This window comes from Erythrolamprus reginae, unplaced genomic scaffold (assembly GCF_031021105.1).
Source record: "Erythrolamprus reginae isolate rEryReg1 unplaced genomic scaffold, rEryReg1.hap1 H_21, whole genome shotgun sequence".
Lineage (NCBI taxonomy): Eukaryota > Metazoa > Chordata > Lepidosauria > Squamata > Dipsadidae > Erythrolamprus > Erythrolamprus reginae.
The window spans coordinates 313,670-326,093 of NW_027248475.1; the positions used below are offsets into that span (position 1 = coordinate 313,670).

Sequence of the window (12,424 nt, forward strand, 5' to 3'; positions counted from 1 at the left end):
GATAGTAATAAATTGTGAATTTGCCTTCCCCATCAACTTAGCTGGTCAGGAGGTCATATAAGCTGATCACAGGAGCCTAGGACACTGCAACCATAATAAATATGAACTACGTGCCAAATATCTGAAGTTTGATCATGTGACCTTTAGAATGCTGCAACAGTCATAAGTGAAAAGCGATCATAAGTCAATTTTTTCAATGCTTTGAACAGTCACTAAATGAACAGTTGTAAATCAAGGACCATCTATATCACAGAAGATTTTGAGAGATACTCTATATAATTAAGTCGGAAGAGCATACATTAATGTATTATTTAATTGTATTATGCATTTACTTAAATACATTTTCTGTAGCAAGGAAAAAAACCTGAAGAAATTGATTAAAGTTTGGTTTTAGATGTGCATAACTGCACTGACTTTCTCAAAGAGAAATTGTTATGGCCCAACAGCAGCCCATGCAACCGGCACCCAGGTTGGACAGTGAGGAAGAAGAGGCTTCTCCTCTTGTAGATGTAAGGGCCTGCTAAGTGATAGGAATGGTTTTACAGAACTGGAATTCTGGGGTGGCGCTATGTCAGAGCGGTGCAAGGAAAGCTAACTGTGGTCTTTGCTGGAAATGGCAGGCGATCATCTGGAGGAGATTGTGTGAAATAAAGTGGATAGTCTGCTGCAGATGTGGAAGGGTACTGCTTCCCACTGCATCAGGTGGAAGACCCTGTAGCCAGGCTCAGAAGAGATCAACATGAGAAGGGGATCCAGAGACATGGCATCTTAACTTCAAAGAGAGGAAGCGAATAGGGTAAATGGTAAATTGCTTGATGGACTCTATTTTCCCTAAAGAAAACCTGAATGTTTAATGTGTATCTCGTGAACCTCTGAAAAGAATCCTTTGAAGCCTTGGTGAGATCGGAGATGAAGAATGGCTTAGAGTGAGACAAGTGTCATTAAACAGACAAAGTGTAAGAGACAATAATCAGTTAAATTAAAATCAATGGAAAAGTAAATAAGGCTCAGAAATTTAATTGAGAGAGACTTTGAGTTTTCATGGAGACTTTTTTCTCTTAAAAGTTACCTAAATATTAAGCCTTGAATAGCTGACTGGGTGAGGTTGGAAAGAGCAGAGAGGAGAAAGCAGTCATGACAGTGCAGAATTGGGAGATGACATCTTGAAATGGAGGAGGAGATTCTGACGATTTGCAGAGTGAAGGAGTGAAGGAGAGTGCGGAGAGAGGACTATAGTCAGTGAAGAGTGTGGAAAGTGAGGAAAAAAGAGGATGACTGGAGACGGCTCGGGATTGAAGTGGATTGGAGTGAGGAGAGGAGAGTTAGAGGAGGACAAAGGAGACAATCCAGGGCAGCTGCCAGAGCAATCACCAGATGGAGTGAATGGAGAATGGAGGGCATGAGACGACAGGAGGAGACAACTGAAGATTGAAGCAGATTGGAGTGTGGAGAGCAAGAGGAGAGGATCGAGGGTGGCTGCTGGAGAGATTGCCAGACCAGGCAAGAGAAGAGCGAAATGTATGAGGTATTAGGAGATATTGGAAAAGGGATCCAGAGATGCAGAGGATTTTGAACTATTGTTGGAAAGTTTCCTGGAGAAAGTGCTCTATCCAATGAAGTGCTAAAGAATGGAAGGCAAAAGAAGAAAGAACACTTGAGACTCTGATAGGGAGGAAAAAAACCCCTTCTTTTTTTTTGAAAAGTGATTTGGAGTGAGTGAACTTGAGAAACAAGTACATTCTGAGATATTAAGGAAAGACATGGAATAATAGTAAAAAGTGGGGTGAAAAATAGTACTCAGTGGAAAGAAGAAAACAGATAAAATTTAATAAACTAATTTTGGCTATAGGTAATAAGGAATTGTGAATGCCATTCCAAATAAAAAGGGGACTGGAACATTAAATTAGGTATACTCTTGAAGATAGAGTTTGTTTAGAAAAAAGAGAGGGGAAAGGTGTTATTATAAACAAGAAATAAGTAGATTGTGAAGTATAAGCACAACCTAAGAAGAAAAAGGACAGAGGGATTTGAGATATTGATTTTGGTTAGTGCTGAGAGAGAATCTGGAGTAATCTAATAATCAAAGATAACAAGGGTAATAGATTTAAGAAACGGAATGCTGAGTGATATTTGAAGTGTGTGATATAAGTAGTCTTTCTTCCCTTCTGTAATTAAATAGAAGCATGTAGATACTATCAGAGATGGGCCACAGGCACCATGGCGTGGAACACCATTCCACCAGCAAAAATGCCAGCAGTGCACATGCCATGCACACTCCATGCACATGACATTTGGCTGCTGCGCATGTGAATCTTCCCACCCTAGCCAGCAGCATCAGCACCCCTGAGCTCTGCCCATGCGGCCTGCTGTGCTCTCCCATGCCATAGGCATCTCTTGGAGCAGCGATGTGGCAGCTGCCCTGAGCAAGTAGTGGCCTTTGGGAGCACAGTGCTGGAGGCCTGGCCCAGCGCTGCTGTCTGCTGAGCCCAGACTCGAACAAATCTACTGCTCCTCAGAGGGCAAGGGGAGGATGCCCCTATGTTGAGCGAGATCCTCCCTCTTCCTTGCCCACTTCTGCACAGGTAAGACGTTGCAGTCCAGAATGGAATGAGGGGCGGGGCGGAGGTAGTCTTACTTGTGCAGAATTGTTGGAGGGAGGATGTTGCTCAGTGGAGAGACGCTCTGTCTCTTCCCCTCACCCTCCACTGCTGCAGCTGATTTGCTGGGTCTGGGCTCCTCAGAAATTGACTGAAAGGGCTGCATGGTGCTGGAGAAATTGGTCAGAAACCACTACCAGGAGACACCTGCTTCTCTGGCCTCCTGGAGCTCTGAAAAGTCTGAATCTGGCAGGCCGACCTCGGTGGGGAGGCGGGTTGCCCAACAGCCAGCGAAGCATCCAGGGGCCTTGCCAGTCCAGGGCCATTTTCTATTGTCACCTGTTTGGGTTGCTCCATGAAGTAGGTCTCGAGTGCCCATAGCCGGCAAGGAGGTGGCAGGGTGGCGGGCATGTCTCCTGGCCAAGCAGCGGATGGCCAAGTGCAGCATCAGTTTTATATGGTACGAAAAACACAAATCATTCTTACTTTTACAATCATAAAATCAGGGAATCATTACTATGAATTTGGCTTAAAATAAAACTACAACACTATGGAGGTGGCTCTCAGACATGGAAGCAGTTATATATCCCAACGCTCTAGGATACACAAAATATAATAAGATATGAAGAAACTCTAGATTCAAAAGGAAATTTAAAAGACTTAGAAAGTATAAAACAAAAAGGTATTAAGTTAGATTGGTGGCTATATCACCAAATTAGTTCCAAATTTAATTAATAAAGAAATATAGGATAGCAAAAGGAAGAACAGAATTAGACAAAATCCTATTAGGACCAGAGGAAAAAATATAACAAAAATTTATAAATATTTATTGAATTATAGAATTTTATTTATTTATTTATTATTTGGATTTGTATGCCGCCCCTCTCCAAAGATTCGTGGAAGAAATAGTTAAATGATAAATTGGGCCAAAAAATTTGGCCAAACATCAATCAGTGGGAAAAAATTTGAACCCTACACTATAAATTAACAAAAGCCACCACATAAAAATAAAACCAATATAAAATGTTCTACAGATGGCACCTTCCACCAGCGAGATTGACAAGAATGTGCCACCCTTCTCGGATGACCCAGGCTGGTGTATAAAAATACGAATGCTTAATATTGGAAATGCCATCAAAGTAATGGAACCTATTACCATATGTGGTGGACCTGCCCGATTAAAAAAAAAATGTGGAACAAAATTCACAAATGGTTGGAAGAAATAACAAAACACAAAATAAATATGAAGCCGGAAGCATTCCTATTAGGTATATTCGATGGAAAAATGGAAAGAAAATATTGATACATCATTCTACATATATTAACATCAACAGGAATAACCTTGGCATAACATTGGAAACAGAATAGGATACCAAATGATACATTTATTATTAGAAAAATACTAGAGTGTGCAGAATTAGATAAACTAATGTATGATCTAAATGACAAAGAAGATTCAGAATTGTATGAGGTTTAGAGCATGTTTTGCTGGAGAGACGGAGTAACGACACGGACACAAGAGCTGGATTTAAACTGGGTCATTTTTATTAACATAAATTTGCATAATTTATTCATTAAATTTGCATAAATTAGCATAATCAACTATGACCCGGAAATGGACCTGCAGGGTCAAACAAATACTTCCGGGGCGGAAATGACGTTATGACAAAAAACTTCCTGGGCAACTCATGGGCGTATCTCGATGCAAGTCCAGGTGAGGGACCAGTCCATCACCTGCGACCCTGCCATGCTTTGCATGAGGGGGGTCCCACCGGCTACCCCGAATCCAGGAATTAAAGGTGCAGGACCCAAAGACAGGTTCCCCCCAGCTGCTCAGGCAGGCACTCCCTCCATGAGCTTGCGGAGAACCTGTCAATCATCCCCAAAGATGCCCAAGGGAGAACGCGGGGTTGCTAAACCACCCCAGTTTTCCGCCCCTAACCTGCCACGGAGCGGGGGTCAGATCTCTATCTTGGCCCCCCGACTCCCCCCTCTAGCTGCGCCAGCTCACGCAGAGACCGCTGCAGATCCTGTAAGAAAATGGCGTTCCCCTGTTCTGACAGGTGAACGCCGTCGGTCCGGTAAAGCCATGGCCGGTCTATTGTGATAAGGGGATGGGCCACTACAACCCCACCTAGTTCCCTAACTGTTTTACCCAGAGCCCTATTCACCCTACGTCTCGCCCGGTGAATGGCCCTAAGGGAAGAGGCGTCCCTCCACACGATCCTAGGTAGGATCTCTGACCACACCACTTGCGTGGTGGGCCACACCTCACGAAGCCTTTGCAGGTCTTCGCGTGCCTGGATGATCAGCGCCAGGCCTCCCAGCATGCACAGGTCATTGCCTCCTAAGTGCAATACCAGCCACCTGGGTGCGGCCACAGGACGCTGCCCACCCAAACCCACCTGGGCACGACCCCGAGGAGCCGCCCCAGCCATACTGCCGGGCGCAGCCACAGAATGCTGACCGCCCAGCAACGCCGGTAGGAGACCCTCCCACCGCATACCTCTCTGGCCCATCCAGGCAACCTTGACCCACTGCCCCAGGGACAGCTGGGTCCTGATGGCGCTCCTGGCTGCTGAGCGGCCGGCCCAAAATATCATGCTGTGGCCACACAGCAGCGCCGTTGGTTTCATGTTAGCCTGGGGACCTGCAAGAAGACACACACAGAGAGGTTACCCAGCCTAAGCCCTGCCTAGGATCCTCAGTGGGCCTAACATAACCCAAATATGCCGCTGACCGCCAGCGGCCGATCTCCCGAATCCGATGGGCTGGGAAACCAGAAAGTGCCGCGCTAGTGGCAGTGCCGATGCGGAACGAATGCGTTCCATAACCGGTGGGATCCATGCCTACCCGGGCCATTGCCCTGGACACTAGCACCCAAAATTGGTAACGGGTCAGAGGGGTACCGTCCCAATGCCTAAACAGGTACCCTTGCCCTGACCCCCGCAGACCACAATAAAGCTGTAGGGCGGCCACCGGACACACCGACTGGTCGGCGGCCGCACTAAGCTGGATAACCCCTCTGTGTAGCTGATCCGTCTTAGACTGCCTTACTACAAGGGATACCCCCCCTTGTCTAAAGGCCAGATCAGCGTACTGGAAGGCCCGGAGCAGAATGTCAGCCTGAGACGACGCATGGCCTCACTGACCCTGAGGGCCCCAAAAAACATGACACAAGTCGCTGCCCTAAAAAGACGGGCCTCGTACAATGAGGCACACAGACTGTCAAAAAACCCGTTAATTAAAGACAGCTGCTCCACCGTCAGAGCCCGACGAGTGTCACCAGGGGCCCCCGCTTGCTCCCTCAGCCAGCCTTCCAGCATCTTCCGGATGCGAAAGTCACCCGAAAAATCTGCAAACCCCCCCGCCTTGGACAGAAAGGCGAGGCCGGCTAACCCGGACCGGATCATCCTAACTGACAGGCAACGCTGCCTAAGCTGGACGCAAAACTCGGCCAGGTGCTCTACAGGGACAGGCCAACTAAGTTGGTAACCCCTGCCCTGCCTGAAATCCCCAAACTCCTACCTGCACGCTGGTATGCCCTGAGGGTGCCGGGCGCTACAAACAAGGAGATTGCCCTGGATGCCTTGTCTCTCCACCACTCTGGATCCCCCCCAGACTCCAGAGGTGGCCGGGGAACGCTTTTGGCAACTCTCGGGCCCACGGGGCCAGGGTCCGAAACCTGGACAACTGACCACGGGACAAGGCATCAGCGACCCCGTTATCCAACCCTGGGACATGCCTAGCCAAAAACAATGCGTTTAGGGACAAGGACCTGTGCACAAAATGGCGGACAAGCCGCATGACCCTGTCGCTCTTAGAGGACAGGGCATTCACCACATGGACAACCGCTAGGTTGTCACACCAAAAGTGCACGGTCTTGTCCCTAAACTGCTCCCCCCAAAGCTCTAAGGCCACTATTAAGGGGAAGAGCTCCAAGAACGTCAGGTCCTTAACCAACGAAGAGGCACTCCATTCCGGAGGCCATGCCGACCAGCACCACTGGTCACCTAACACTACCCCGAAACCACAAGTCCCCGCGGCATCAGAGCAGAGCTGCAACTCAGCTTCCAAAAGAAGCCTGTGCCTCCAGAAAGACAAACCATTAAACCTGACCAAGAAATCCCGCCACACGCCGAGGTCAGCCCTGACCCCAGCGCAGAGGCGGGTACGATGATGGGGCAAACGGAGCCCCTTCATCGCGTCGTATAACCTCCTGGAAAAAGCCCTACCAGGAACAACTACCCGACAGGCAAATTAAGAATGCCCGCCAATTCCTGAAGCTGCCGTAGGGTAACCTTCCGGCAGTCCAGCACCTCATCAAGCTTCCTTCGGATTTTGAGCAACTTCTCCAGGGGCAATCTGGAAGATTGCTCCTCTGAGTCCAATTCAATACCCAGAAAAGTAATCCTGGTGGCGGGGCCTTCGGTCTTCTCAGAGGCTAAAGGCACCCCTAAGTGAGCACAAAGGGCTTTGAAGTCCCGCATTAGAGCAAAGCATTGCTCCGAATGCGCAGGCCCCGCCAACAAGAAATCACCAAGCCAGACCACTTTGCCTCCTGAGCGCCCATTCCAAAAAGGTGCTAAAACCCTCGAACAGAGAGTACGAGACAGAGCAACCCATAGGTAAAGCCCTGTCCACGAAATAACCCCCCTCGAAATGGAAGCCCAACAGCTCAAAGCCGTCGGGGTGTATGGGGAGGAGCCGAAATGCCGACTTAATGTCGCATTTACCCATAAGGGCTCCTGTCCCACACTTCCTAACCATAGTCACGGCCGCATCAAAGGATGCATACCGGACCGAACAAAGCTCGTCAGGAATGAAGTCATTCACTGACTCCCCTTTTGGAAAAGACAAATGGTGAATCAACCTAAATTCACCACTCGCCTTTTTGGGGACCACTGCCCTCGGCCACCTCCTTCCGAATCTTCTCCCTAACAATGTCTTCATGACCAACAACCGACCTAAGGTTGTCAGACATGAAGGCCCTCTTAATACCCATGTAAGGGATCCTAAATCCCTCCGAAAATCCTAGCAAGAGAGCGGCCGCTCTCGAGCGAGGGTGGTAGTCGCCCAACCAACCCTCAAGCACTTGCAAATTGATTGGACTGGGCCCCTTTACCCCCAACAGGTGGGGGAGGCTTTGGGGGACCCCCGCCCTTCCTTTCCGCCCCCTTCTTGGGGCGGGGACACACGGCTGCGGAATGGTTCCCCCCACAAGTCCCGCATGCGTGACGAAACCTGCAAAAGGGACGAAAACACGCCCCTTTTGCGGCGAACTCGTGGCACACCAGAGAGGCCCCTTTTCCCACTCCACCCGCCGCGGCCTTGGCCGGCGCGGGCGTCACGGGCTCCTCTTCCATAAAGTGACCGCTGTCGGTCCTATCACATCCTTCCTTCCCGGACATATGCGTGGCCTGGAACCAAAGGTCCGGGACCACCATATCCCAGGGCAAGTAGGGGTCATGGGCGATACGCATCCTAAACCCCTTATCGTAGTGCCTCCAGATCGTACCTGCGTACTCAAAGTGGGCTCTCGCTATTAGGTCTATGTATTTCAGCAGTGCCGCGGCCCTACCCGGCTGCCTCTGAATTACTACCGAAGCGAAGGTCAAAAAAGCGTACAGCCAAGAGCTGAAACACTTTGTGACCTTCGTTTTTTTTAACCTTCTCCCCAGGCACCACCTCCTTGTCCTGCTTGGGGACCTCCCTATTTAAAAGGGAGAAAAGGTCGACATATTCCCCCCGCCAGATTGCTTCCTTCACAGACGGGTGGAGATGATAGCCCAATGGTGTCGCGGGCAACCCACAAGGGATGGCCCCAGGCTTGATGCTGGCGAACGGGTCCCACACCGTGGTGGCCCCCATCCCCAGCACACCAAGCCCCGGTGGATACACCAAAGGGGGCGGTGGCATAATGGCCGACGGAGGAGGGATCCAACCCCCCACCCCTGCCCCAGGTGGGAAAGATACCCCTGGCGCCCCTACCGGCGGAGCCGGCGGGGACCAAACTTGCCCACATGTGCCCGCAGTGGCCCCCAGGAAGCTATTGCCACTCCCCAATGCAGGCGGGATAAAACCGGGACCCTGCACGGGAAGGAGCGGTGTAGTGCCTGCGTGTGGTGCAACCTCACCTGCCCCGTAAGGGGTGGAAGCCATCCACGGGGGGGCCATCCTCGCCGGGCCCTGGAACGATGACCACTGCCCTGACTGGGCCATCTGCCCGGTCTGGGCCGTCTGCCCGGTATGGGCCGTCTGCCCGGTATGGGCCAGCTGCCCAGTATGGGCCAGCTGCGCGGTGTGGGCCTCACCCCCCCCAGGGACCCTGTACACCCCAGGAGGCCCCGGAGGAGAGCACCCCCACACCCCGAACCCAGGAAACTGGGGGGCAAACCAGGGCGGGGCACAGCTGCTGCTGGCTCCGCAATAAATCCTCTTCGCCTGAAGGCAAAAGGAGGCCTTCTCGCCCACCACAGGCTGCACAAAATGGCAGCCGCCGCACGAGGCTCCTCCAAAATGGCTGCCACGAGCAGAACTGACAAGTGTCTGCTCGTGGCTTGCTGTCCGGGCGAAAAGGAAGAGCCCCGGGCCTGCTCGCCCTTATATAGGGCAAGCAGGCCCCGCCCGGACCAATCAGCAGCCGGGCCAGACAGGCCCGAACTCCCGAGCGAAATCTCATCTCACGAGAATTCGCTCGGGATTCAAGATGGCTGCTGCCATGAGGGTCCGGTGTCTCCCGGTCCCTCCAGCAAAGCCTGCTGCCGGGTAAGTCCGGTGCTGCAATTCCAGAAAAAGAAATCAGGGGGAAAGGAGAGTCCATAAAGTGTACATAGTTACAGGAATAAATATGGGAGAAAAGAAATGTTATAAAATGAAAAATGAATGTATAAGTAAAGATATATAAAGATATAACTTATGTATATGATAAGAGGTGATATTAATAGTTAAACAGATTGGAAATTGAAAACTGTAGAAGGAATACAGTTTAATTTATATGTACTTACAGCATATGACATCAACACAATTTACCGATAAAGGACTAAACTCTTTTTGGGTTTTTTTGGGTGGTGGTTGTTGTTGTTTTGTTTGGTTTGTTTGTACATTTTGATATGTTATCCATATTTTTATTGTCTTCTATTTAATGTTTATATTCAATTTTTTTAAAAAATTGAAAAAGGATGGTTACTCTAAAGGAGGTCTCAGGAGTAAGGCTAGGGGCTAATTGGCCCCTACTTAAGAACAGTAGAGATGTCAGAAAGGCTGCAGGAAACAATAATTCAGACTCATATTTCTGTCATGAATTGTCTTGTAAATCCCTGTTTCTCGGCTTCAGATTTCTTATCAAGACTCCTGGGCATTTTGCCAAGACCTTGGACATTACATGAGATAACAAGAATTAATTACATTGTTTTGAGTGAAGTGTCTGAACTTGCACCAGCTGCTAATGTAGCAGCTGACTTTCTACAAGAAATGGTTGCTTTTTGATTTGTGATGTGTCTCCACTGCTAAGCCAGTTGTTAGTGGTGATTCATTGATTAAACTAAGTTAATTCAAACGGTGTGTTTTTGATATATTCATAAATGAAGGCAGAATAGAAACCACAAAAAAAGGTTTTGAAGTTTTTCAGGATTTATTAAAACTACATTTTAAAAGCAAATTAATAGAGACCTGCTGATTGATTTGTTCACTCTATACTTTGATTTAGAAGTAGTGTGCATATATGTTTGATTTTCATGCAGTGTTTGTGTTTTAGTTTTAATTCTCTGTTTTGTGAGATAGTCAACTACATAAATTACTAAAATAAGTATTAAAACTCTTTTTAAATAATTTTTTCTTTATCTTCAACCAGAGGCCAGGTTCTGAATGACCATTGAATTGAAGACAGAAGTTATATCCCATTAAGGTCCTGATAAAAAACAAAGGTACAAAAAGCTAACAACAATTGAGGAAAGCCAGCAGCTGACTTTAGCTTCAAGCACCAGGTCATGGTGACAAAAATAATTAAGAAGTTCAGCTGGGAATTATGCATTAAATTTAATTATTGATGCTACATGGATTTATTATCTCTCTTATTCCTGCTCTACAAGTATGCTCAATAAACTGTATGTTTCCATATAACCTGAAACCTTTTTATAGGCTAGTTCAAACACAAAAATTATGCTTTTGCATAACAGATATAGTGCCCTGTATGACCTTAATAGGGACATTAAAATGACAGATCAAGGTAGTTGTAATAACAATAGCTCAAACAAGCAGGGGATTGTGGTCCAAGATGAAGAACTTATCTTGGAAAGTGGAAAGTGTGAATCACATGTACACATCAGTCACACAGAAGCAGCAAACTATCCAAAAAGAGAAGCCACCTTCTGGTTGGTGATTCAATTGTAAGTGATGTAAATTTGGGAAAGGACAAAGAGGTTAGATGTCTGCCAGGTGCTACTGCCAACAGAGACAAGTGGCATATTCTTATGATAGTCAAGAATGCCAGCAAGGACTGTGATGTTGGTGCTCTTATACATCTTGGCACAGACGATCTGTTCCAAAAAGATCTACTCTCTGTGTAGAATGACTTCCATAGCTTGGGGTAGGAACCTAGTAGTATAGGTTGTAGGCTTATCTTTTAAAAGATATTATCAGTATATAAGGAACAAAAAGGGAAAGGCCAATGTGTAGCAGAGTTAATTGTGTGGCTAAAAGAGTGGTGTAAAAGAGAAGGCTTTGGCTTTATTAGTCATGATGTTTGCAGCTGGTCCAATGAAAAACTGTGCAAAAGAGATGGTTTGCATCTATCAAATAAAGGGACTGAGCTACTTGGTATTAAATTCACAGATTTCCTGGATAAACATTTAAACTGAACATCAGGGACAGAGAATTGATACAGATCATTTCTGTCCACAGCAATCAAAAATTAATAGGGTTAACAGTGCCCACAAAAAAGATAAGGGCAAGTTTATCAGTCCTGCTGTCAAGCAAAGCCAAGCATTTAATAGAGAGTGCCATACCATGTGCACTAATCAAACAGGTAGAAATAAAAATGGGGCAGTCAGGCACAAGACAGGTTATGTAGACAATAAAAACAGGATCAACCAAAATGGACTTAACTGTCTCCACCAATGCACAGAGTATGAGGAATAAACAGGGTGAATTAGAAATTCAAGTAAATGAGGGAAGATATGATATAGTTGCCATTATGGAAACTTGGTGGGATGAAACTGACAATTGGAATATACAGCTAGGGAGATTTAAAAGAAACAGACCAAATAAAAGAGGAGGTGGAGTTGCACTATATATAAGAAATAACTACATCTCTACAGAGAGCACAAAAATAATGAAAATCACCTTGAATGCATTTGGGTCAGTATTAAAGGGGGCGGGGGGGGGGGGAATGACATTGCCATAGATCTATATTATAGGCCACCCAACCAAACAGAGGGAGTAAATGAAACCAGCATGGCTGCATAAAGAACTCTCTGACAAATTGTAAGACAAAAAGGAAAAATATAAAAAGTGGAAAGAAGGGGAAATAACTAAGGCAGAACATCAGCAAATAGCCCAAGCCTGTAAAGATGAAGTGAGGAAAGCTAAAGCTCACAATGAACAAAGGCTTGTGACAAAAGTAAAAAGTAACAAAAAAAAGCTTCTTCCAAAATATTAGAAACAAGAAAAAAGTCAAGGAAACAATTGGAGAAAGTGGCAAGAAGGTGATAAGCAACAGGAAGAAAGCAGAGCTACTCAACATGTTTTTTGCATCTGTCTTTACACAAAGGGAAAAAACAGTCCAACCTATCAAAAACAGCATCACAAAAAACATATTAGGAATGCAA

General features: G+C 47.0%; 1 protein-coding gene and 2 long non-coding RNA genes across 7 annotated transcripts in view; 1 reads left to right on the forward strand and 2 right to left on the reverse strand.

The window, feature by feature from the left end:
• Positions 1-12,424, reverse strand: part of LOC139155477 (uncharacterized) — a 297,390-nt gene that overhangs the window by 128,460 nt on the left and 156,506 nt on the right. The gene's annotated exons all lie outside the window — the stretch shown is intronic.
• Positions 1-12,424, reverse strand: part of LOC139155478 (complement factor H-related protein 1-like) — a 71,466-nt gene that overhangs the window by 23,191 nt on the left and 35,851 nt on the right. The window lies entirely within an intron of this gene.
• Positions 1-12,424, forward strand: part of LOC139155481 (uncharacterized) — a 53,525-nt gene that overhangs the window by 4,230 nt on the left and 36,871 nt on the right. For both annotated transcript variants that reach the window (XR_011557076.1, XR_011557077.1), the window contains exon 2: positions 10,450-10,522. This is a non-coding gene — a long non-coding RNA (uncharacterized lncRNA). The remainder of the gene's footprint in view (positions 1-10,449; positions 10,523-12,424) is intronic.